This window comes from Trachymyrmex cornetzi, unplaced genomic scaffold (assembly GCF_001594075.2).
Source record: "Trachymyrmex cornetzi isolate Tcor2-1 unplaced genomic scaffold, Tcor1.1 scaffold910, whole genome shotgun sequence".
Taxonomy (NCBI): Eukaryota; Metazoa; Arthropoda; class Insecta; order Hymenoptera; family Formicidae; genus Trachymyrmex; species Trachymyrmex cornetzi.
Genome location: NW_017300257.1, coordinates 29,385 through 34,247, shown reverse-complemented (window position 1 = coordinate 34,247; position 4,863 = coordinate 29,385). Strand labels below are relative to the sequence as shown.

The following is a 4,863-nucleotide window of genomic DNA, read 5'->3' as shown; positions in this document are numbered from 1 at the left end:
TACAGTTACGCCGTACACCGCCACCTCGTGGCAGTACAGTAATAGTACGGTAGCGGTATCTTGTGCGGGTATCGCACGCTTGTCTATCTGGGTATACATATAATATGCAATAGCTCCTGGCAGACTTGAGAAATTGTTCGTTGCAGATAAACAGACATGTAAACCATACGTGAATTTGACAAAGTTCCAAATTTTGTTCCAAACATCTTGTTGTAAATTCCATTTGAGAAAAATCTTCTTGACGCTTTCTGGATGGATTCATTAATAAGTGGTTTACTTTACCACAAGGAAACCTCGACAAAAAATGCGTCATAAAACGTATCTTTAAATTACAAGTTACATAATAATATACGTACAAGGTCGAACAAACAATTAGATTTATGCAAGACATCAACATCCGGTAATTGTTGAATTAGCCTCCTTACCTCCTCGAGGTTGATAAAATAAACTCATTCGACACATTTTTGCACTACATGAAAAATTTGTCCCGCAAACCGAGTTATTAATTGTTATTAATTAAAGTTGACAGATATCCAGAAGAAATTTGTTGCATAAAGGATTAAACAAATTTTCTGCTTTACAGACAAATATTAACCAAGCAAATACTCTGCTGTAATCTATGCTACCATCGATATGACAGATTTCCTAATCTGAATAGTCATCAACTTTAACGATTAATATCTCGGTCCACGGGGTAATTTTTTTTGTCAGATTCGTTTATTCCGTACAAAAACGTGTTGAGTAAGTCTAAAATGTGTATTGCAGAAGTAGAAAATCACTTACGTGTTCCTTTACTACCATCGATATGACGGACCTAACCTAACCAAAAGTGTATACACTAATGGTACGTTTCCACTGAGCGTGTCACGCATCGCGTCGTCCATTGCGTCACGACGCAACGCGAAAGAGAGAAAGAGTGAAAAGTTCATATATGTACACCCTCCTTTCCTCTCTTTCGCGTCGCGTTGTGACACATTGGACGACGCGACGCGTGACGCGCTCATGGAAACGTACCCTAATAATTAGTCGTATCTCCAGATCGCAGCACTCGCTGATCATATGTATATTACTACTAGCACTCCTTGCGTATTGCGTACTAATTGCGTAAAGAATGTCAGAAGGACACGAAACTAGCGCTCCTTGCGTAAAGAATGTCAGACGGACACCAAAGGAATGCGCGAAATGTGATCGACGGCAATAATAACGATAACAATAAGACGACGTATCTGCAAATGGACAGAAAAAGTAGTAGTTCGGAACTTTGCGTCGCGATATCTCCGCTCGTAGGGCACGTAGAAAAAAAATAAAAGCACTTTTATCACACAATCCGTGTGGCTATCGATTGAGCATACATAGAACGCGATCGGTTCAGCCATTATTGAGATCCGATAATCTCGATCTGCCGCAACTCGTCGGTTCGCGTAAAGGAGGCACGGCAGTGTCGCTTCGCGCAGCTTAGCGCCGAGATACTACCAGTATCTCCAGATATTTAATATTAATTTAACATATCAGAATATCAATATATAAAATATAAATATAAATATAGACGTTCCGACCTAAAGAGACGTTTACGTCGCCTAAAGAGACGTTGTTCCTTCATATGTCAATTATTGCGAAGAATATTACTAAGGCCTCGGTAGTCTAAAGACTTAGGACGCTCGCACGGTATGCAAGAGATCCGGGGTCAACTACCGGCCGAGATAATATTTTTCGCAATAAGAAATAATTATTTACAGATTATAATATTCAAACATAAAACAACAAGTAAAGAACAATTAATGCCCATTTCCACCAACGTGAATTAACTTTAATCTCGGTTCAATTTATCTTTAGAATTAGAAAAAGACGAAGAGCAAGTTGAACGGACATTAAAGTTAATCTACGTTGGTGAAAATGGACATACGAGTCTATATATATAAAACATCTAAATATTAGAAATATAATTATAAAAGCAAAAATCATCTTACATCTTTTTCGCGTTTAATCTACTATATACAAACTTACCTTTTTAAAAAAAAGATAAAAAATGCGCTAAGCGTTGGTGAAAATGGCCCAAATGGTGCTTCTCGTAAAGAATCAGCATTTGGGCCAGTTGCACCAACGCCAGTTACTTAATCGGCCGTAAAACTGATATACAAACTTACCTTTTTAAAAAAAAGGTAAAAAAGCGCTAAGTGTTGGTGAAACTGGCCCAAATGGTGCTTGCCGTAAAGAATCACCATTTGAGCCAGTTTCACCAACGCCAATTACTTAATCGGCCGTGAAACTGATGACTAATCACGTTTGCTGTTTAGTAGAACTAATGATATGTATCATTTGTATAAAAGATTTGATATTAACAACTGGCGCCAAGTTAAATTTTAACCATTTGGGCCAGTTTCACCAACGCCAATTACTTAATCGGCCAAGAAACTGATGACTAATCACGTTTGCTGTTTAGTAGAACTAATGATATGTATCATTTGTATAAAAGATTTGATATCAACAACTGGCGCCTAGTTAAATTTTACAATTTTAATCCTTCCAAAGAAAAAATATAATAGTAACTTTAATTTTTTTCTTAATTTATTTAATTCTAATGATATGTATTATTCGTATGAAAGATTTAATATCAACAAAATTGGCGCCAAGTTAAATTCATCAAAATTTTATCAAAATTTTAAGTATTATTCGTAAAAAAGATTTGAATCCTACTTCTTTATACCATGCCAAATTAAATTAATAATAAATATTAATCTAATGGTATGTATTATTTGTACGAACCATTTGATATCAACAACTGTGGCGCCAAGTTAAATTTTACAAAATGAAAAGTAAAACTCAAGTAATATACTAACTTTATTATTTACTTAATCCAAATGGTACCATCGTAAATTTTTATGCAATGAAACCTAAGTATAGGTACTTATTGAAGAATTTTCCTATTCCAATCCAAATGGTTTAAATTCCTGTTAAATGAAATTATTATATCACAATTCATTCAAAGACATTTCCTCTTCCAACTAAAGTAGTGATTATTTAATTCTCCTTCAAAACATTATACAAAACATCGCAAAATTGCGTTATCTTGCTCAATTTAAGTGTTAGCACAAAAAATTAAAGAATTAATCGTATAAAATGAAAAAATTTAATTTAAATAGAAAAATTTTTCATGTAAAAACACTTGGCGCTGCTGGATAGAGATAAGAAAAACTATAAGAACAATTTAAAATTGGAATGGTAATTAAGGGGATGCTGGAGTGGCCAAATTGTCGGTAATTTGCAGGTCAATTTACATCTCCGAATTTACTTAACGAAATCAAAAATCCTTTTACAGAGTTAAAATAGATGCAAAATTCTGTCGTGGTGCTATAGATTTTTACGAAAATCGGAAAGAAAGTTAAAAACTTACATTTTTTCAACACGTAGAGCTGTCAACTGATGTAGATTAGACAAGTTTTATAGCTCGTATGGACCAAACGATACTCTACCACTCATTGCATAACGTGCACAAACAATATTGAGTTTACAGAACTGAGATTGAAAGCTTAGAAAAAAATATTTACATTAATTTATAAATCACGTAAATTTGCTTGTCAACGAAGACTCGGGCTGATAAACAGACCAGGAAATGTGTGTAATAGAAGTTGCTCGATTTTCTGGGAGATGGCGTTGTATTCAGACAAGGCCCCGCTGATCTGAGTGCGTTTGGAAAGAAACAATAGATCTGTTACGATGAACTTTCTGAACTTATTGCACCGTGTGCAATAATTCTGAGAATTGTTCGATGAAGAACAAACTATTGTCAGATTTAACAGTACTTGTACATTAGTGATAGGAAATTCGTTTCCGATTCTTGAAAAATCGATTATTGCAGACTCAAAATAATCGATTATTATCTGATTCTTCGGGGTCTCGATTCTTACTGAATCGATTCCTTTTTTTAGAGAATCGGTTCCTTTTTGGCTAATCGCAGTCGAATATGAGAATAATTTATTGTGATTGGTTGATCAGGGCCATTCTCCCGCTAAGAAGAAGATCACGTGATTAATTTGATGCTCGAATCGAGTGTCGAGCGTCAACTGTGAGTGTCCTTTAAAAACTTGGCAGCGTTTGAGAGCACTGCATCCACACTTGTACGAAATATGTAGCTTTAAAATATTTAGTCATTGTTGGTACCTCCGTGCCATGTGAAAGACTGTTCAGTAAAGCCGGCAATATCATTACTGAGAAACGCAATCGGTTAATAGGAAAACGGGCTTCCAAAATTATATTTTTAAGTTCGTTAAATAAGGAATATTGGTGATCGCAGCAAAAAAGATTGGCTAGTGCAATGAAAAATTGATTATTTTATTTTGAGTAATAATTAAGTAAAAATATATGTAAATATAAAAATATATATACATATATACTACAAATATAATATGTAATTTTGAATTATTTTAAACATTTCCTGATTTTTCTAGTTTCCTTTATTTTCCAAAATTTTCCTCGTTTTTCCAAAAAGCGACAATTATATATTAATATGTAAAAAAGAGTAAAAAATTCTTATACGATTTTTTAGAAACGATTCTTTTCCAAGTCGATGAATCGATTCTGAAAACAATCCTTAAAAGAAAAGAGAATCGATTTTTAAAAGCGATTTTTTCAAATTTTCCCATCACTATTGTACATGTTCTTATCTGATGCTGAACAAACGTAAACTACGTTTACACGGCTCGATTTACGCCAAAGTTATAACATCGATGTTACGAATCTGACCAATCATATCTATTACTCTGAAGAATGAACTGTGGTTGGCCAGTTTCATGTATCAATGTATAACTTCGGCATAATGCTGGATTCACATTGCATCCGATGTGCGTCGTAAGACGCTCTGCAACC

The 4,863-nt window shown here is 34.3% G+C and overlaps 1 protein-coding gene across 2 annotated transcripts in view; it reads left to right on the top strand.

The window, feature by feature from the left end:
• LOC108769497 (uncharacterized) overlaps positions 1-4,863 on the top strand; it is a 25,456-nt gene that overhangs the window by 6,156 nt on the left and 14,437 nt on the right. The window lies entirely within an intron of this gene.